Source organism: Mus pahari, chromosome 1, assembly GCF_900095145.1.
Source record: "Mus pahari chromosome 1, PAHARI_EIJ_v1.1, whole genome shotgun sequence".
NCBI lineage: Eukaryota > Metazoa > Chordata > Mammalia > Rodentia > Muridae > Mus > Mus pahari.
In genome coordinates, this window is record NC_034590.1 from 106,492,376 (window position 1) to 106,514,003 (window position 21,628).

Sequence of the window (21,628 nt, forward strand, 5' to 3'; positions counted from 1 at the left end):
CAGGCTTGGAATTTTCACATCGTCTAAACACAGGCGGCGTGCGGCCAAGCTGAAGGCCGTAGGCTAAGAGCTCACGACCCCGCCCATTCCAAGTGGTTATGTTAGTTTTGGCACATGGTCACATAATACTTGGCAAAAGCAGTAAAAATGATGCATGCAGATCAACTCTTGACTCTGGCTTGGCTGAAAGGTTTAAATGGGAACACATCTGAATGGCAGTAATTCTTCAATAAGCTTATTGTTAACTTAAACTCCCTGCCTGCCAACAGCACAGAAAACGAGCCTTGTATCTGGACAGCTAGCCACTTCTGTGAAGTTACTCGGTAAGAGGGACTTCAGAGGCCACTCCACCACTGCATTTTCCAACTTATCACAGATATATTCTGAAGGATGAATTTAAAATGCATTGCTTACGTAGAGTTTGCTGAGGGCACTTAAAGCCTCCCAGTAACCTAAGAAGACATTGCATTTCCTCTAAAGCTCGTTTGGATCTGTTCAGCACAGAAATTAATTACGCCAGCTAAGATCATTCTAGGCCTATAGCAGAAATTTATTCTACATAGTGACTTTTATAAGAAATCACTTAATATAAATTAGTATTTATTCACATTCAGACATATGCATGGAAATACATAAGTCTCCTTAAGGGGAAAAACCTGTGATTTTTTAACTAAGGTAAATTTAAAGCAACCTCGAGGTTCCGAGTGATGTTTACTAAGTATAATTTAAAGGTGTTTGAATTGTGCCGGGTTTTCAGTTCACACTTGAAAAATGGAGTTGATTTAAAAAAAAACAAACAAACAAACAAACAAGGTCAAAATCCCTCAGATGCCAGAAAGTGAGGGGTAAAATGGGGGTCTACAGGGGTCTGTTTTATGCAAATAAACTGCAAGGACAGCTGGGATGAATGGGCTGCTTGTTCTTTTCTGTGTTATCTGGAACTGTGTTCTCAGAAGGCTACTCTCAGCAGGGGTGCCAGGATGTGTTAAGGGGATCTCTGGGAGAGGTGGGCAGATATCTGCAGGGCTCTGTGTGTCCAGTGACCACCCCTTCATCATCCACCCACTGGAGAAGAGAGTTTGGCCGTGTGCCTGCCCACACTTTGAGTCTGTCAGCTGTGGCTCGGGTGACTGTGTGTGTGTCACTGTTGAACACCTCTGGCTGCCCAGCACAGGGGACATGCGTTGCTATGGAGTTCAAGGAAGTGAGAAGTGGAGGTAGACTCTTCGAACCCCAACCACAGTATCTCACTGGGGTCACTGTCTCAATGGTAGGGGGGTTGGGAGAGGGAGAGCATGAGCCAGCAAGCCACCCTTCTCTTAGGCCTGCCAAGGACATCCAATAAGGTTCAGGGTCTCTGAATAGAAAACTATCTTACAAAGGCAGAGATGCCTGTTTAATCCCATGAGGTAGTAGATGAGGTATGAGCCCGTAAAATCCTAACCTTTGCCTGAGATTGGTTACGTGGCTTCAGGAAAAATGTAGAAGCCAAAATTGTAAGGAAATGACTCACTTTTGGCAAGCCAGGCAGTGGGGTCTGCTGGCCTGGTGCCACCAGGGTCCAGAGAAAAGCTCGGCCTTACACAGACCAGGCCAGACCTGGAGAAGATGTGATGTGTGTCATCTCATGGTCAGGGTAGAGTGATAACCAAGAGTGGCATTAGAACAGCCAGGCGTTCCTCCACAGCAACGGATCCAGACTGGATCCCTTCCACCCTCTCTGCTGCTCCTGTGCATGTCAGTGGGCTCCCAATTGAGGTACCAGAACCACAGAGTCCCCAGGCTTGTCCCCAGCACTTCAGGAGCACACCAAACACACACTGAGGCCACCCTATGCCAGCAGGTCTTTGTGACTATTTGGAATCAGGAAGCTATATAACCATCAGAATATGGTGGAGCCATGGGCCGCCCCAGCTCTGCAGGACAGGCGAGCACTTCTAGATAGACAAATATGAGACAGGCAGAATTAGATAGAACTAGGCGTTTTATACACACTTCTTCCTGTTACGTTATGAATTCTAAGACCCAGGCTGTAAGCTCCCAAGGTCACATGGACGAGGCCTGCCTCTGTTAGTTAGTGGCTGCTGTGGGCAGGGTTTCCCACGCCCCGGCATGTGCAGGCCAGGATTTTTCAATTTAATGTAGTCATTTGCTTCTGGGCAAGGACCAGGTGTGCAGATTTTACAGTTTGAAGAAGGAGGGGGGTAGAGTTGGTTAGGGTACCCTGGCTTACATGGAATTAATTGGGTCTACTCCACATGTGTAAATGACCCACACACACACACACACACACCGGCTTTGTCCAGTTTGCATCTTTTAATGCCAGAGAAGTCGACAGCAATACGGAAAGTCTCACCAAGAGAGCATCTTGGGATATCTCAGTGTGCTCTGGAAGCTGAGGACCCTAGAGCAGTCTGTTCAGAGCAGGAAGAAAGTGGGTCCACTCTGATGGAATTAGTGTTTCCTTTGCCCATTCCATTCTCTGTGCATTTTTAATTCTGGATTTGTCTGACATGCTTTTGCATATCTTTGGAATGGAGGTGTTTGTGGTGGATTATTTTTGGTTTGTTTGTTTCCATATTCTTGAAGATTTCATCGTGGTCTGTCCATTTTTAAAACAAGAGTATGGGCTTGGAGAGATGGCTCAGAGGGAACAGAGCTTGCTGTCCGAGCCTGACTACCTGAGCCCAGACCCCAAGTGCCCATATAAACGACAGACACAGTGTACCACATCTGCTATCCCGGTGTTCCTATGACTTCTGACGAGACAGGAGAATTCTCAGATGCTACTGGGCCAGTTATTGTGCCTAGGGCCCTATACAATGTTGAAGGAAGGATAAGGGGGTCCCTGCTTTAAACAAGGTGGATGCAAGAACCAACCGACACCAACATTGTCTCTGTTGACACATGTCCCATAGCATGCACCTACCCGTGATTATGTGCAAACCTGTACAGTTATAAAATGCCCTGTGAGCTGGGCAGTGGTGGCACACGCCTTTAATCCCAGCACTTGGGAGGCAGAGGCAGGCGGATTTCTGAGTTCGAGGCCAGCCTGGTCTACAGAGTGAGTTCCAGGACAGCCAGGGCTATACAGAGAAACCCTGTCTCGAAAAACCAAAAATAAAATAATGAAATAAAATGTCCGGTGGCATGCACTCACCCACAGCACTTCACAGGAGGCATCCTAGAGCCTCTGGGACTCCTGACCCACCCTGGCTGTGGCCGTGGAGGGCTGGTCCTGTGGATCACAGTCTCCCTTAGTGTCTACAAATTTCGGTATGCATTATCTGCCCCTCCCTAGGAGACATCAGAGCCCTGATGGGTAAATGCATACCATACTTGAGAATTAGTGCTCTAAAAGAAACTATTGACTAGCTCTGGGGAAGGGAGATAGCTTAGTGTTACGGTGCTTACCTGGAGTAAAGTGCTCGCTTGGCTAGGCCATGAGTTCAGTCCCCAACAGTGCCAAAACAAACAAACAAACAAACAGGAAGGAGTTTCCAAGTCTTCTGACTCCTGAGTGCTTTGTGCAGCATGATTCTTCACCCTGTGTTGGGTTGATGGTTTTTGGAAGCTGTAACAGTGCACACTGTGGAGTGATGTGCTGCTGTTTATTGACAGGTGACTCTCTGGGCAGTGTGTATGTGTATATGTCTATCCTAGGAATGTGTGCAAACAGAGCAAGAGGTGTGGGCAGTCATTTCTGTCTTAAGAAGAGTTAGCTAGGGTTCTGCATGTTACCAAATGCTTCCGAGTCACTGCAGTGTTTTAGAAGTTGCCCTTAGCATCACAGGATCACACCCAGAAAACCACCACAGTCAACCAAAAGCATCAGGTGGTTATCTGGATGCTCCTGGCTGAAGTATGAGGTAGCCCTTTGAGACAGCCTAGGGTGATGTCGTGGTGCTAAGGGCTGGGAGTGAAGGAAGCAGTTAGATGGAGGAAGAGTAGCTCCACAGCCTGCATTTTCCTTAGAACTAGCTAAGATCGACCCACTGCAGGGATCACTGAGGGCTTAAATATACTACAGTGCCATCTAAGGACAGAATCATAACCTGCCAGGCCCCAAGAAATTGGGGAGCGGGGTTATTCCTATGCAGAGAGCCCATGACCAATCAGCAGTTGCTAAGGCACTAGGAAACCTAGCAAGCAGGTAGCCAGGTCTGGAACTTCAGAGGCAGGTCCAGACTTTGATCCCCAAATTCCTCAGAGGTCTCCACGATTAGAAAGTTGAGGTGGTGAAGGCCTCTGCCCCAGGCTGCAGAGCTCCACCACACAACCCAGCTATGTTTACCAGAAGTCTTGGAAAAAGCCAGCCAAATTCAAAGTGCTGGCACGAGGACCCCGTCATAACTGAGAGCATAAAGAATGTCTGCGTTCATTATAGTGCTACTTTTGTGGGAAAACGTTTACTATAATTTACCTCAGGAAATCCCTGAAAGTGTCTATGAAAAACAAATGCCCCGTGGTTGTGTCAGCACACCGAGGGGCTGTCTTCCGAATCCTAGTGCTGGATCTGGCCGTGGCTCTTCTCCGGTGACGGTCGGTTCAGATTTCCACAGGAGAAAGTATAAGTCACACAGTCTTCGGGAGGTTTAAATTTGAGATTATCTATCAAATCAATATTTTTAAAAGAAAAATAGGTCTTTCACTTAAAAGTGGTTTTTAAAGTTTTATTTCCACTGTTAGCCATAGATAAAATGTAGTACTCAGAAAGAGAATGCACACATCCTTATATTCTGTTGTCCTGGAATATTATGTGTTTATATATGATAGATAGTCTTAATCATTTAAAATTAGTGGAATTTATTAACCTCGTAGATAAATGATATTTTAACAAAGCATGCATGGAACTGCACTGTTTATTATCAATATTTTAATAAATTAGCCTGCCTATACATTATCAATATATTAAATATTGGCATTCAGCTAAGAGTAATGTCAAAAATATTGATAGGAGATAGAAATGTAAAAATATTCCTTGACTTTAATGTTTCCCTGAGGTTGACCTGGACTCCTTAAGGTTCACTCTCTTAAATTCTGAGATTTATGAGTCTCTCATGTAAGAGCCAGCTCCATAGCTTATGGCAGAAGGAAAAGTCAGACCCGCAGAGTAAAGAAGGCTCCCCTCTTGCCTAGGGTAAGTAACCAGCAGCATGGCTGATGGCTTTGGGAAGCTGGGAAAACCTCCAGGACTGGGGACCCAGTGGGCTCCCCAGTCCTGGCCAGCCCTGGGCCATGTTTTTTATGCCATATACTAAATTACTTCTGAAGAAAGGTGAAGGACAAAGTGTGGATGGGGCATTTTCAAATGTTCATAAATACTTCCCGCTGTTAGCTCAGATCACCTGAGGGTTCTCTTTCACCAGAGTATCCGGGCAAGCATCGACAATGCTTGGGAAGTCGCAGGTGAGCCCTGCCCCTCAGCCAATGTGAACATAGCCGCTCTGTTACTATGGCAACAACTTTTTTTTTTGACTACTACTGTTAATTAGGGCACAAATGCGTATTGTATAAAGGGAACCCATTCATAAACTTGGGTATGATTTCACATGTCAGTTTTGCCTGCCTTTAAATAAATAAGCAAGCCTTCCTGCTTGGGCCAGGCTCCGCTGACCCTTCCCACCCCTCCAAGCAGTGTGATATTCCTCTTGAGCCCTTCCTTAAGTAAATGGCTTTAGGAAGACTGAGCTACTGAGCCAGGGTGACAGCCGGGCTTATTGCAGCCAAGACACACTTTTCATAGAAATTCGTATCTCTTTCCTCCTCTCAGAATAAAATATGCAAGAACGAACATAAATGGCATATCCCCCTTTCCTTCCCCAAGAAATGGGCCTTTGATGTTCAAGAGCAGCGAATATTAAAGGCCAGCCCTGGCAGGCTGCGGAAGCCATACCCATTTATGACAAATGGAACACAGCACAAACCTAGCCGAATGCGATGCTATCATTAGTTTGTGAGTCGCATTCTTGAAAATAACCGTGGAGGAGCCAAATCGGTTTAAAAGAAGATAACAAAATGGTTTAAGCTACTTAGGTTGAATGCCAATTATATTTTAATATTCAACTGAGCATATTTTACTAAGAAAAAAGGCAGCGTTGACGCATGCATAACTCATTGGCAGCGTCGACCAGCTGTGCCACTGTACTCTCCGAATCACTTTGTGCATTTTAGTAGCATGGTAATTTAGTAGAGGCCTACCTGAGTGATGGCATTTTCAATGAGCAGGTAATCTACAGAGAATTTTTATATGGTTATGAGTTCTGTGCTTCAGCCCAGCAACACAAAAATACATCAAGACCAATTACGGTATCAGCTTTCAGTGTGATACCCTCGCCACGCAAGTGCATGTATTTCTGCCCCAGGCATTTCAAATTGCATCTAATTTGAAATCTTTGGGGTTTTAATTAAATTTCAGAATATATGGAATTCTTCATTAGTACCTGCTCTGAATAGCAGATCCCTCTTCCCTCCGTCTCTCGTTAAGGAAGTAGGCGGTGGTAAATAGTGTGCTCAAGAGCCGATCATTTGTGGGGCCTGGGTATTGGAACAGAAATGGTGAAATGCAAAATAATATCAAAAAGATTATTAGTCCGGGGAGAGTCTCTTGATTTGTATTTTAATGGAATTTTACATTTCTCTTAATGATTTGCAAATTGTCCTCTGATTATAAGATGCATTAAGCTTTTCATTTTAATGGCAAAGACACAGCCATTAGCAGAATATTTTTCCAGTCTTCTTTTTAGAGTGCTTCCCTGCAGCAGATAAATATTGAAACCATTAACACCTTTTGATGTGCACTCCAGCCTTCGTCATAGATCCCTGCATGGCCAGCCATGATGGCTCACACTGAACACCTGGCCAGGGACATACTTTCCACTTGAGGACAGGAGGAGACCACGATACCTGTTTTTCCTCTCACTAGAAAACAAACTTTGTTTTCAACTTTTCATTGGGTGGTCATGTATTTGTATTAAAACTGATCCATTTAAATATTAATAATGGTCCAATTTGTATTCAAAAGCCAGCCTTGCTAGGGTCAAGACAGGTGGATGCTGCCCCCAGCTGTAGCCTGGGGTTGACCATGAAAAGACAGCAGAACGCCTTCACCCTGTTCTTCAAGAGGCTTCCAGGAAAACCCAGTATATTGAGGGAGACACATAGACTGGCTGACCGGCTGACCAACCTGACCACACAACCCCACACAGCAATACTTGACTTTTGGTTGGCCTCTGGAATGACACTTTGCCTCAAAGCCACCACGTGCAGTTTCTACAAAGCACGTAAATACAATGGCAAAGCAGCTCCAGCAGCACCCAATTCTCAGAAGCTCTTGACTTGACTGTGAGGTGGCTCAGAGGGTGTGTAAGAGGCTCTCAGGGGTGTGTGGCTCCTGCTCTGTATAACCCCGTCATACTAGAGTTCTGCTTCATGGTATTGAAACTAGGGCTGAGGGAGTTCTGAAAAGGCTTTGCTGAGTGTGGCACACAGTGGTGAGGGAAAACTGCTATCTTGTTATAGAGTACTATCCTGTATGCCTGACATGAAATGGAATGACCATCACCATTTTGAATACACAATAATAGGAAGGTTACCCAAGACTGGGCCCATTTGTGTTCCATGTAGCCAGGAGTGGCTCACTAAGCTCCACCCTTCCCTTCAGGATTTATAAGCAGTTAATGGTTTCTAGCCCGAAAGTATTCACAAAGCCCGGCCAAGCCTCGCCCTGCCAGAGGCTATGTAAACAAAGTGGCTGAGAGACACTTTCTTCAGTGATGCAGTCACCCATGCTCCAGTAAGCAACACCAAGTAAAATCATCTCTTCACCAAACTAGACTAGGAGGTTGTTTCTTTGGCCTGTTGTTGGAATGCACTCTGAGTGAGTTGGCATTTGTTTGTCCTCCTCAGACAAGTTTATGCACATGTCACAGCCAGTGCCTCTGAGCAGTTACTTCTCCTCTTCCCTCAAAGTAGACACTGGCTGGCTGACTATTGAGGAGACAGCCAGGAAATACCATGTCTTTTTGGTTGGTTGGTTGTTTGGTTGGTTGGTTGGTTAGTTTTGGTTTTGGTTTTGGTTTTGGTTTTGGTTTTTTTGGTTTTGGTTTTGGTTTTGGTCATCTGCAAGCAGGTACTTATCAAGATGTCTCAGAACTGAGCATATCACCTCTGCCCAGCACCCTGTCAGCAAAGACCTTGGGAGTTGAACCCATTGGTATGGCTGTGTAGTATAGAGTATGGTGACATTGCCTAAACTGTCCCTGACCTCATGAACTCCGGGAACCTCTCTGTTCTCTGGACTGCCAGAATAAAGTGCTACCAGCTTCTCAGAGCTCTGAAGGCTGAGAGCCCAGGACCAAGGTGTCAACAGGGCTGATTTCTTCCAAGGCCTCTGCTTTTGAGTTGCCTTAGAAGAAATGGCCATCCTACAACCATCTTTCCACGACCTTTTCTCATCTCTAGCATCAACCTGACTTCCTAAGGATGCCAGCTTGATGGGATAAGAATCCTGTGAACTTCTTCACCTCAGAAAGACCCTCTCCCAGTGTGTTGTGCTCTGAGGTCCTGAGGGAAGGGTTTGAGTTTATTCATTTAGTGCCCCTTTCCAGGCCTAACACCTCCTAAGTCACTGACATCCTGAGTGAAAGCAGTAGTTGTGCTGTAGAAAGCTGTAATGACCTAGCACAAGAACCACTGTAAGGCTCCAGATGTGTCCTTTCAAGAATCCATGGTCTGGAGTGACTCTCAGCACTGAGATCTGCATGATCTGAAGCTCAGAGAAGCCTCAGCCTCCATGCTGAGAGGTCGTTCTGCACCTCCTTTGAGCTTTCCGTCTGTTTGCTGTGTGTTACTGGCTATAGGAATGTGGTTGCCACAGTCCTGCAGCTTTTCAGAGAGCATTTGGGATTGTATCACTCTTGTAAGTAAGTGCTGGAGGCAGTTATGACTTCACTTGGGAAAGAATATCCTGCAACCGATAAGTTCGACTCTTTGTATACTGTGAAGTTCTAGGTCACAAATGGCTTCTCAAAGACCCATGAGATGAGTCTGCAGGTAAAAGTTCTTGCTGCCACCCTTGATGGCCTGGGATGGTGGAAGGGTAGACACAAGTCCTTCAATGTCCTGACTTTCACATACATTCCATGGCATGCCTATATATATATATATATATATATATGCATACATACATTATAAACATAGATGATGGATTAGAATTCCAGGTCAATGTCTAGAACAAGTATCTTATAAGATCATAGAGAAAACTTCCCCAAACTATGAAAGACAAACNATATATATATATATATATATATATATATATATATATATATATGCACCCAGATACATATACCATTTAAAAATGTAATAAAAAAGTTAAGTGGATGCTTTAAGGGTCTGCTAGTCCCTAAATGTCAGACTTGCACCCTCTGGCGATGTACAGCTGTGCCAGAGTCTGGGTCCTCCCAGTCAGTATGCACATGTCTTTCTCCACTCTCTAGTTGCTCTTCCCCAACTCTACAGGGACCACGGAACCATCCAACCCATGGGGTGCTTTTCCCTGAATGTTTCCACTGCTCCTGGCTTTCACTCTGCTATTTACTCCTTATGGAGTCCTTGGTATCAATTCTTCACTGTGTACTGGACAGAATGAGTTGCAGGGAGCAGTGACGAGGGACACATAACGCTCAGCTGAGTATTACTTCCCTCAGCCATGGTGCTGCCATTTAGTTGCCCTGTGACCCAGGGGTCTGCCCACTGCTAGTGTTCCTAGAGCCCACTCAGAATGGTCTCCCAATCCAAGCTCACAGACCAGTGTCTGGCTCATGGCAGAAGCTGTAAACCTGACAATGAATAGCCCAGGCTGCCAGCCCTCTCCCAGAACGCTGTGTAATGACCCCAGCCTACATGTCCCTAGAGGTTGAACATACATCCTGTCCCTGTGGCCCTCAGACTGTAAGCACCAGGTATGCTAGTGTCTCTTCTGTACCCCCACTCTCATTGTGAACATGGAAGAAAGAGGTCACATGATAGATGTTTGCTGAGTTATTGCTGTCATGAGACAGGACTGTCAGAGCTTCCCTAAAGCAGTCCTAGAACGCATGGTTAGATTGGTGCTTCCATTATTTTACCATGAAATTTTACTTCAGACGAAAGAATAGTCACGAGTATGTGAAGTGCAAACAATAAAGAGCCAGCCACATATGCTCCAACCAGCACTATGAAGGCCTGCCCAAGGCCCCAGCCCTGCATGGCCTCTCCCATTTCCAGCACCAAGCTTATCATTTAAATGAGCAGAATATCAGTGTCTTCCTGAGTTGCTTCTTTCAATCAATGTGTTTATGAAAACAGATATTTAAAGTCCTACAAAGACCATCCATGTCATAAGCTACTGTGGAAAATTCCATGTTACAAATATCCATCCGTTTTCCCCTGTCCACTGTCAGTGGACATGGGAGTTTTTCCCAGGTTTTGCCTTTAAAACTTCTGCTGTTGCTGCTGTATCTGTGTGAGAGTTGTGTCTAGTGTCCCAGCTGACTGCCATCTGTGGGCAGAGTGCTGAAGAAGAGGGAGCTGGACAGAGAGGGAGTTCCAGGAGTCTGGTGTCCCCTTGAGCCTAATGCAGAATACTGTCATGAGTGTGTTTGGAAGGCAGAAGCAGAACGACTGGAGAGCTGACTGTTGAGCATTCCCAGAGCACTGAACATAACTAAACCCAGAAAATATATGGGCAAGGGTGGCGAATATTTTCTCAGCATTCTTATTTTTAAAATAATCAACTACTCACAGTAAAATTTATTTTGTATTACTCCCTATTTGGGGTTTTATAATATATGTAGAAGTAAAATACATAACAAGTGTAGCACAGAAGATAGGACTGGGGACTGGAAATGCACTGTGATATGTTTCTTATGTTCCTGTGAGCAAGGGGGGACGTTATTTAAGGGTAGATGGTGATAAATCATGATGCATATTAACAATACTAGACTGCCACTGAAAACCAAGACATATAGCTCAAAATGAAATGCTTATTTTAAAAAGCAAATCTAAAGGAAAACCAAGGAAAGGAAGAGTAGATGGGAGAAATATTGAGTTGGAAGATTCTAATCCAACCACATCAATAATTACATTAAATGTAAATGTTCTTAAGATTCAAGTAAAATGGCATAGATGAAAAGACTTGTCTTTAAATAAAAGCCAGACTCTGCTAAGTATTTTCTATAAGACATAGATACTTTAAAAGAAAGGAAAGCTGAGGAGACAGCTCAGTTGGTAAATTCTTGGCTACACAAGCATGAGGACTTGGTTGCCTGCTCTTGCTCAGCTGTCCAAAGCCAGTGTAGATATATATCATCCCAGAACCGGAGAGGCAGAGACAGGAGGATCCCTGGGGCTTTCTGGCTAGCTAATCTAGCCAATCAGTGAACTCCAACTTCATCGAAACACTGTCTCAAAACCTATGGTGGAGCACAAATGATATCCTAAGTTGACCTCTGACCTCTGTACATGTACATGAACATATATGTGTACCCACCTGTACACAGTTATACATGAATAAACATGCACACACACCAAAAATATAAAAGAAATAATACTATATAAAACTGAAATAAAAGGAGTATATATCAGAAATTATTAAATAGCTGTATTTATTTTTAAGCTATATGATATATAAAATACCTAAATAATTTTGAAAATATTAAATTAGTGAATTCAACAAGGTAATATGTATAAGAATGAGTTCTGTTATATTGTATTATATGGAATAACAAAATTAAATAATTATAATATTGTCATATGTAAAGTATTGATATTAATGAAATACATGCAACACTTCTCTACTGAAACATATAAACAAGACTAAGAAAATAGATAGATATACATTATCCCTGAAACCACTATGCTGCAAAGAGGTCATTTCTTTATAAGCTGTTCTCATTGCTCAGCTCAGCCAGGCTTTTGAATTCCCAACTGACAGTAATATTTAGAAAGACCCTAGAACAGCCGGGCGTGGTGGCGCACGCCTTTTAATCCCAGCACTTGGGAGGCAGAGGCAGGTGGATTTCTGAGTTCAAGGCCAGCCTGGTCTACAAAGTGAGTTCCAGGACAGGCATAGCTATACAGAGAAACCCTGTCTCGAAAAACAAAAAACAACAACAACCAACCAAAAACAACAAAAAAAAAAAAAAAAGAAAAGAAAAGAAAAAGGAAAGAAAGAAAGACCCTAGAACACGTAAAGAAAGCTTGGAAAATAAGAATGAGGGCTATGGGTCTTCTTCTGCTGCAACCTCAAAGAATACCATATGTATATATGAAATTGTAAAGGATAGATGGATGGATGGATAGATAGATAGGTAGATAGATAGATAGTAAAAGTTGGATAACTTACATTACCTGATTCCTTCAAATTATGGTACCAAAGACACATTGATAGGGATCCAGATTTAAAACAGAGACCCATGCAGGCTGGAACGGTAGAAGGCTCAGCAGTGAGGAATACATACTGCTGTGGCAGAAGATCTGAATTTGGTTCCCAGAGCTCATGTCAGGCAGCTCAAAATACACCTGTTAGCAGCAGTCCAGGAAAGATGATACCATCTCCTAGCCTCCACAGAAACTGCACTCATAATACACAGTCACACACACACACACACACACACACACACACACACACACACACACAGACACTTAAAATGTAAGTCTTTTAAAAATAGACACATGTACTTTTAGTCATTTTATCTTTGAGATGGGAAATAGAGATGTCTCAACAGTAGTGAAGCAACTGGATGACCATCTTCAAAAGAGGACCTAGCTTAATTCCTGTCTCACACCATATACAAAAACTAACATAAACTCTACAATCTATTGAAGCATAAAGTTTACATTGTGGATAATGCTATGATTTGGCTGGGCAGGTAGTTCACATATCCCCAAAAGATAAAGTTAAGAAAGAAACTGCCAGCATTGTTGTAAGTGAAAGCAACCATTGAGAAAATGAATGGGCAGGACACAGAGGAGAGAAATCTTTATAAAGCATCCATCAAAGAGTTTGTTGGAGGGATATGTGAAGATTCAAGGACACCCCCATCGATTTATAAGCACAGGATATTGTCTTCACAAAGCAGTATATCCAAATTGTCCCTGAGGCACATGAAATTGGAGAACGTCTTTGGTGAAATCCCAGATAAGGCATTTATGAAGGAAGCCTGCCTAGGCCCAGATGGCTGAAATGAAGAATACTCACAATACCAAATGTCTGTGAGGATGCAGAGTACTCCTGCCATGCATGTTGGAGGGTGTGAGTGGTAGAGCAATCTTTAGGGTTAGGGATGCTCCCGTGCCTTCTTACCCAGTGTTCTCAGACTTAGCAAATACATGAAAGCTGTTCTCAGTATCATTACTTATAATTATCAACACATGGGATGACCCAACTCAAGGGGGAAATGTGGATTAATGGTGATAGTCCACAGAAATCTAGTCCCTGTCTGCGTGCTCAGTGACAGGGACATGTGAACTGTAGCTGCATTCTACATGAGCTTGTCTTGGCGTAGGCTGCACAGGAACCAGGCCTAGAGAGCATGTCTGGCTTTGCTTACAGAATGAAGTTCTACCATTAGCAAAAGCTGATCAGGGCAGAACAAAAAAGAAAGAAAAGAAAAGGAAGGCATAACCACCTCTGGGGTGTGCAGACAGCAACTGCCTGTGCAGGGGGCCTGAGGGATACCCCAGCATAACTCTTAACAACATGGGCTGCACATGTACATGTATTTGTCAAACCTCATCAGGTGCACACTGAAGATGTGTGTTTCCTTGTACACAAATGCTACCTCAAAGGAGAAAAAGAACCAGACTGGCATTGAACTCTTAATTAATGACATATGAGCTAACTTGAGAGTAACTGATGTCTTCAGTTGATTTTGAAACGTGGTAAAAATGTAAGATGGGCAGTGAAGTTGAGCGCCAGCCAGAGTGAGGAACAGCATTCATTGGAAGACTCGGTTCTTCTGTGTGTTAGAAGTGAATGTTATGGACTTCTCTTTCTAGAAGTAAAATTCGGGAGAAAGATGATGAACACAGCCTTTCAGTTCCCAAGTAAAGCTGCGGCTGTGCTCAGCTCTCTGAGTGACACACCTCTGTCCCTTCCAGCTGCACTGGAAGACCTGGGTGGCAGAAAAGGATCTGACATTAACCAAAGCCTGTGTGACACCACCATGTTTGTGAAAGTCACATATAAAAGAAATATATCTTGAAGACCTCGGCTGCCAACCCTGTCCCAGGAGCAGAGAAGAAGGTGGCCCAGTAGGCTGGCTCTGAGGTGGTAGTGATCAGCCCGTGAACAGCCAGTACTACACAGCAGCACAGAAGACCCTCCGGAAAGCAAGTAGGTGTCTGCTAGAGCGGCCAGCTGGCTCTCAGGGCCAGAGCCTGATGGGGTGGAGACTGAACACAGAATGAAGTGAGAGTATGGGCAATGCCACAAGCCAGGTGGAAAGAGTCCAAGGCAGAGGGCCAAGCAGGCACACATATTCAAGAAAATATAATGGATTCTAGAAACAATTCAAATGGGACTGCTACCATCAAGCAGTTGAGAGAAACAGTCAGCAGGAGCTCTGGTGAGTGCATGCCACATGCAGTAGTACCCTAAGAGCCAGTGGCTGTGTGTGATTCCGGATGTGGGCAGTGTGGACCATGAAGAAGGAACAGAAGGTGGTGGAGATGTTGGAACACTGACCCAGAAACAAGTGACACCCAAGGGACCTGCAGGAAAGGCAGGATTCTAAGTGTGATGTGGGTCTTCTACTCTGAGGCAGGTCATCTGTGCCTCTGATGCGTGGGTTGAACGTTGAAGACTTAGGTCAAGGCTAGGGTTCTGTGGAACTGTGTAAAGGTGAGGGACCTGGGGTGCACTCCGGAGATCCTGAGCACGTGTTGGATCTGTACCTGGGCCAGTCAGCATCAGCAGTGAGCCTTCTGCACCCACTCTGTAGTCTGAGCTGGTCTTAGGAGTGAGGAAGAGGGAGCCAGGCCAGGCCTTTGCTCTCTGTAGCCTCTTCTGACTGCCAAGGGAAAACTGGGTAAGGAGTATGTCACCATGTCACCATGTCACCTTGCCTTGTTCTTTGGTGTTCCCTCCAGTGACCACTTCTGCTATCAGAGGCTTCACAGAGACATCCTCAGGTGTCTGCCCCGTGCTGGTTCCACTCTAGTGTCAGTATCTGTTGAGTTAAGCAAGTAAGGACATTTGCCCATGAATGCTTCTCAGTGATGATGCTCCTGCTGTTGTGGGACCTGGAGATCCTTTAGTCTGCTTATGACTATGACCCATGATTACCTGGATTTTAAGAGGCAGTTTGCCCAGTGTTTCCCAGTTATCTCTATCCTTCCTCCCAATGGTGTGCATACATACATGTGTGTGCATGCGCCTGTGGGGGAGGGGGGTATACTATGCTTCTTGCTCCAGCACAACCTTGAGCCTTTTGAAAATGTCATATTTGGCTATCTCCATGTTCCTTTCTTACCCGTGGGTTCATAGGTCTGGCCATATGTTAACTTGGTGCAGATTTCCAGTTGGACCGCCCCCTGCACCTTTGCTTGACCTCCATCTAGCTTTGCTTTTTCAACAGTGGTAAGGAGAGGCTGTAACCACTCAAACCTGCACTGCTAATGGACACAGAGCGCCCACACCACCATTCCAAGGAGCTCACTGTGGCTGACTGTGTTTTCTGAATCATCTTTCTACCACATGTTCTGTTGAAACCCAGTGTTCTGCACAGAACCAGTGTGTGAAGAGAGCATGTTTGCTTCTCTCAGCTGCTCCCAGGCACAGACTTGTTAGTGGGGGCACCTTGGACTTTTAACATTGAAAAGGGTTTGCCCAGGACTGGCTTGGAGCTGCAGTGTGAGTCTGCTTCCTGACACTATAGCACAAGCCGAAGATGATTTAGGAGGGGGGGGGATGCATTTGGCTCAGTGTTGGGGATCAGTCAGTCCATGGTCAACTGGGCTATAGAAACAGAGAACATGGAAGGGGGTCCAAGTAGCAGAGAGGAGAGAGAAAGGCCAGTGCCCCATTGTCACCTTTAGGGACATACCCCAATGAGCTGACCTCCATTTGCTAAAGACTACTTCTGTTAAAGATCACAACAGCCCCCTGTAGTGCCACAGACTGGGGACTGAGACTTCCAACACAGGGGCCTTTGGGAACACACTGCAGAACTGCACAATAGTGGTAAGAAGTACCCATAGTCACCTGAGAATGAAGACAGAGAGGGGCTGTGAGGTAAGTGGCCTGGAAAAGATGGAGAGGCTCATAGAAATGAGAGGAATGCGGCTGAAGGAGAGCCTGCTGGGGATGCTGGCCCAAGTGGAGCATTCAGAGGTGGTCTTGGGAAGGCCGTAGGAATGAGTTGATCTTATCGTGGTTTTGCCAGGGGAGACAAGACAGTGAACCCCATATCATACTTCCCAAGTGGCAGCAGTCACCATGGGTGAATTCAACCAGGTCCCTCATCTGAGCATGATAATAATGTTAGCCCCTTCCATGTTAGTCTCTTATTGCCTCTGTGAACTAGCCAGAGCATAAAAAGCTAGAACCCCTATCCCTCAGGCCCCACCTACTCCCCTCACCTGGCTCCCTGGCCCCTAATCCCCTCCCACCACCACTTCCCACACTGCCCAGAAGCACTATCTCTGGCCATGCCCCTGCCCAACATCCCTATACCTAAGACCCTAGTCTTGGTCTATATTGGGCCGTGAGGAGCTCCAAGCACTGACACCTCACTCTTCCCCAGCTCTCTAAGGACAAAGACACCTGCCAGATGTCGGTATACAGGGGCTGCTTTGTGAATGTTTATCCATATGTGATACTGAGGAATGGTTGACAAATCCCCTTTGGCTCTGCATGGGAAAGGCCATTTCTCTTCAGCTGCACCAGTGAGCCACTCCCAACAACCACAGGGCCCCACAGAATGGAAGTCTCCACCCTCTGAACTTCCCTCTTCGCTGATGAAGGCCACTTCAAGGACTGGATGTGATAACTAGTGGAGAAGTTAAGTGTACAACCCTACTCGTATGGCCTTTGCACCCCATTCTCTCCAGGGAGGTGAAGGGATGCAAACACAGTCACCATGTGTGTGCCAGGCTCTCCTACATGGTGGGCTTCCTCTTGAGCAGATGCAGCCCCCCTCCCATCTGCCTGCCATCCCACTACCTGCCCTGTGTGCTCCCTCTCCCTCACCTGCATAGCCTCTTCCTCATTTGAATGGGTGAGAAACCAAAGTCAGCTGCCCCATTTGAGCTTGCTTCCATTGCTCAGAATTCAGTCACAACTTCTTTTGAATTCCTCAGCTGCCCCGAGGCAGAGGCTCAATGTTGGTACTGAGATTAATCCCCAAAGAGCCCCTCATTTCTCTGCAGAGAAATTAGAGCTGCCAGTTTTCCTTTCGCCTGTCCTTCTGACAGCTCTGTCAGTAATGAGATGCCTGTTCCATGGCATAATCCCCATCCTACGGTGAGGAATAATTCATTAAGAAATTAAGGGCCCGGCTCCTTTCCGTTGGGTTGGTCTTCAAAAGTTAGCTAATGGCGACGGCGGCATGATTATCAATGAAAAATTATTCAGCATACCTCAGGGCCATTCCAGACACTCATCCCCCCTCTCTGGGGTTGTCAGTGTCCTGGAAATTAAGTTGGGTGACATGGACTGGGAGGTGTCTGTGTGAGGGGCCAGGAGGGCAGGTCCGGCACTGCCCCGCTTTTTAAGAGAAGTTTCTTCTAAAATTTGGGATTACAACGTGAGATTCTTGCTGACACCAGTGACAATTTCTCCCCACCCTACCCCACTCACTCCACCCACCCTCCCACCCCCACTCCTCCAGGGAAGCAGGAATAGCCATTCAGAGAAACTTCTAGAGATTGCATATAGAATGCACGAGACAGACAGGGAGGGGCTGCATATAGATTGGGGGGGGGGGGCATTGACATGGTTTGGTTTTATTTTAATGTTATATTTCCTTTTTGGTATTAGTCTAGCCTTGACCGATGTCAAATTCAAGGTCCTCCTGCCTCCATCTTGCTCAGTGTCACTGGTGTGTCTAGGAACCTCTAAGTATGTATTGTGAAATACGTGACTCTGACCCTAGCTACCCAGTGCTCATCCTCGGAGCACACTGAAGCCCCCATGAGGGAGGGGTGATTTGATGGTAGCCTTGCTGTCTGTTGCTGACTATGGGGAAGCTAAGAGCCTGGAAGGTGGGAAATGTCGATAACTGAATCAGATGTTCTATGGAATGTTCTGTGGTGTGACGGGGACATGGCCTCTGTGGATGGACCAGTAAGCGTGCAAGGCAAGATAGTGTCTCCTTCAGAGCGACCAGTTTAGAGCTCAAAGCAGCCTCCGTCTGCAGAGCCTGTGGGATTCTGAGGAAAGGAAAGAAGCCATGTGCTCCCAAAGAGACCCTCCAGGAAGGTTTGTGTGGGATCAGGACATCAAATGGCGTGACAGCAAGAAACCTTAGATTTGGTTTGATTTTCCTTCATTTTATGATTAACCTCGGTAGTACAGTACCGACCCCAAATCTGCCTTCTCTGACACAGCCCTTGCCCCGTCCTCCTGCCCTCTCAGACTGTGTTACACAGTGTATGTCTCCGTACGTCTGCTATTGTTCTGACGCCATTAACCCCCGCGCAAAAGTCAGTCCTTCGGCTGTTGAGCTGAATGGCAATTATTTGAGTGGTAGAGGGTGTTAACGTGTAATTATTCACATTCACACCCGGACAGTCACAGCTTAATCATTTCTCTGTAGGCTTCCTGAAGTTTGTGCTTAAAGTCTTAAGCATAATTCTTTTGTTAAGTATGTTCGGGAGGCTGGGAGGTAAATGTACATCCGCCCAGGCAGAGCTTCAAGGCTGCCCCATCTTACCTCCTGGGAATGCTACTTGCAGGTGAAACCCCTGCTGGTTCCTGGCTCTTCCTTGAGGCAGAAGGTTGGCTTCTAAGGGCTAATGTTGTAATCTGTCTGTGAGATGAGCTCAGAGATTATGTCTGGGGCACCAGGACTAGACAGAACAGGCCAGAGAGCATTTCCATTCGTGAGTGCTAAGCCCTGCCTAGCTCTAACCTACACTGATGGACCCAACTTAACCCTGGAGGCCATGGGTTCTTCAAGCCCACTGCCTCTTTAAAATTGTTTAGGAGCAGGGCGATGTAGGGGAGGTGCTTTTTTAAAATGATATTTTAAAAAAATATATATACATTTATCATATTGAAAATCAAATCCAATAATCATTTAATATATTTTAAAATAACATTAAATAGATTTTGATGAAGCTGCCCTCTGTGGCAAATGCTTTCTAAGAAAGGCTGTGTCACTCTCCATCTTTCCAGATCTCTTCATAGCATCTTTATTGTCTGACTTGATGACAGAAGACAGCCAGTTCCTCAGACTGGCTCTTGCTTCTTAGTTGGGGGAGGGGGCGGTAGGCATCCAGATGGCCCTAGATATTGGGCAAGGATGGCTTTAAAGACAATTTGGACCTCACAGCCCACCTACCTCCTAGGGTCTCCTCACCACAGGGAGAGCTGCTATTCTTAAGTATCAAAAATCCCCCTTAGCCCTTTAAATCCTAGTTTACTCTTTAAAGTCACACTAGAAGTCCCTCTTACTGCCTCACACCTGAAGCCATGTGGAGATGCATGCAATTGTGGCTCGTGTCATTCTGTGTCCCCTCTCCGTACTGGCTGACCTGTACTCCAAATCTAGCCACCTGAGAACCCTGTCGCCAAGGTGAAATACTGTAAATAACTGTCATCGGGACAGGGTTAGTGTTGTCTCACAGATCTCCCCCAACTCAGCCCCAGTTTTAGTCAGAGTCCTCCAAGGGAATTCTATCATTTTACACTGTATCTTCCCATCAGTCTATTGTGTTCAGCCACAGAAGGTGAGAGTGGAGTTCTAAGCTGAGCCCCCAGTTCCAGAAAAGGTGCTGGCTTCTGAGATCAGCCACACATGAGACACTTTGGGTCCACTCCTTCCAAACTTGAGAGTGCCTCTTGCCAGTTGTGTCCAGCCCAGAACAGTTACAAGTGCAGACTTCCTGTCCCCACAGTGGCACACACAAGAGCATAGGCCAAGGCCAGAGAGGGACCCCCTGTGGATAGCATGATTAAGAAAGGACCAGAGGACCTGATAGAGCGCCTGTCCTCGCCCAGTGCCAAGGTGAAGAATGCCTGGTGAGAGGGGCAGATGAAAATGTGGATGGAATGACCTGAAGTAACCATAGGCCATACCTCACCATGAGCCACTGCCACTTGAAACGGCCAAGGTATCCTTTACATGATGTATACTTGTTCAACCCACTTTGCCAGGGGTGATAGGAGACAGCAGTGAGCCAAGGAGTGAGTCTCTGTAGAGTTGGTGAATGATCTTGGTGGGTGCCAGCTGTAGGGATCTGAGGCAGCAGCAGGTCCTGATGGGACCTGCACATCCTTAACCATGTGCATCCTCAGACATGTACATCCTTTGGTACATGCAAAAGGCTCATCAAGCTTCCTCCTAGCCAAGCAGAGGATAGGCCAGGATGTCAGCCGGACCAGAACTGCTCTTTCAGAAGACTGTGCTGTTCCCTGACTGTCCTCTGCTTCCCACCCACCCTCTCACCCCTCCGGTCAGATCCTCTTCTGGTTCCCAGGGCTGACATTTCAGATGACCCCATGAGGGAGGCCTACACCTTGCATTCAGTGAGCTATATCTGACAGACAACTCATGATAGTGTCATTGGTGGTCATTGAAGGTGAAGCTTACAGAGGTAAAGATTATGTAGAAAATGTGACCAAGATTCCATTTTGAATGGAAAGGACCATTCATTCCCTCGTGAACTTTTGATTGATAAAGCTCCTTTTGACTGGAGGAAAGGCGACTGAGAAATGGGTTCCCCTTATCTTATCCTGAAGTGTTATCTTTTGGGTGTTTTTTATTATTATTATTAGCATGTCAGTGTTGGCTTTTGAGGTAGGTAGGTAGGTAGGTAGTTGTAAAGATTTTAATGCATGCCAGGTTCTGTGGCCACCACTGTAATCACATTCCGAGGGGGAAATCCTTCACTCTTGGCTAGTATTCTTCTGTTCTTTACCACTGGGGGCTTTGTGCCTTTACAAACTCACAACCCTGGAGTCAGACAGTGTTTTAACCTTCACAGCTTAGCTCCTTTGGCTCAGCTTACTGTCTTTGAGATTGGTCCAAGCTTTGCACATGTCTACAGCATACATTTTAACTGTTACGGAGAGTAGTACTTCATGATGTGAATATACCTTGATTCATCTATTTGGGTTTGTGTGTGTATCTGTACACGCATGTGTGCATGTTTGTACAGTACTCATGTGTGTGTGTGTGTGTGTGTGTGTGTGTGTGTGTGTGTGTGTGTGTATCAAGAGGGTGGGAAGCACACAGGCCAGAGGACAACCTTAGTTATCATTCCTCAGGTGCTGTCACCTTTTTTTTTAATTGAGACAGGGCGTCTTGCTGGCCTGAGTCCAACCATGTGGCCATGTAGCCATAGGGATCCACCTATCTCTACATCCCCAACACACGAGGTTACAGGGATTCCAGAATACTCAGCTGTCTTTATGTCCTCA

General features: G+C 45.7%; 1 protein-coding gene across 4 annotated transcripts in view; it reads left to right on the forward strand.

Moving 5' to 3' along the window:
* Mgmt (O-6-methylguanine-DNA methyltransferase) overlaps positions 1-21,628 on the forward strand; it is a 239,404-nt gene that overhangs the window by 196,689 nt on the left and 21,087 nt on the right. The window lies entirely within an intron of this gene.